Consider the following 919-nt stretch of genomic DNA (forward strand, 5'->3'; position numbering starts at 1 on the left):
AATTTGAAACATTTTGTTCTAAAGTCCAAAGAAGGAAAAACCATGGGATGTCATAGATTCAGAGGAGAACTTCGGTGACTTTCCAGTCTATCCTATTGTTTGGCTTCAGTTTAGATGAGAAATTATTTAAGTGTTTCATAGTGCAAATTTTAATTATTTAGTCCTTTTGTGTGAAACGATCAAACAAATAGCCTGAAAGATGTGAGAATTTAGGTCGTAACGAACGACAACCTTGGAATCTTAAAACGAATTAGGGGTTATATTGTATAACAGAGCTACACAAAGGCTATGTTACATTAAGCAAACAACCTCGAAATTCTATAGCTTGGTTTTTTATTTCTAATAAAATGAATGGTTTAGCTGGGGAAGATAAGTTTTACTGTTGAAGATAGCTTTGCTACCCACCATGCTAGCTCCAAGCTCCTCGTCGTTGCGAGTTTAAGTTTTCTAGGGTGTCAAGTTATGATGTTAAATCAAATCAGTTGGTCTTATGGTTGTAGTCCTTTAAATTTTATGGGGGATATTAAAATGGGAGATATTAAAGTTGAATAGAGAGACGCTAGTTAGAATCCTACGGTTCCGTTATTCTGACACCACTATTTTCTATTGAATTAACTTAGTCCAAATGAATTTACTAAACTCGACTTAATGAGTATCATAATCTTATTTAGACCGTGAGAAGCTTTGCTAGCAACCATAGGTTACCTCCTCCGAGGGATTTGAGGATTCTCGATCATCTGATAGAGACATCTTAATTAAGTTGCAATTGTGATTTTTGTGATGTTTGTGATTAAATTTTAATTTGTTTTATATTTTGAAATGTTGTGGGGATGATTTATGCAATTTTATATTTTCTATGCAGGTATATAAAGTGTTGATTTTGATTTTGTGGCTATCCTAACAGTTTTGATTTTCATGC

This window comes from Phalaenopsis equestris, unplaced genomic scaffold (assembly GCF_001263595.1).
Source record: "Phalaenopsis equestris unplaced genomic scaffold, ASM126359v1 Scaffold232370, whole genome shotgun sequence".
NCBI lineage: Eukaryota > Viridiplantae > Streptophyta > Magnoliopsida > Asparagales > Orchidaceae > Phalaenopsis > Phalaenopsis equestris.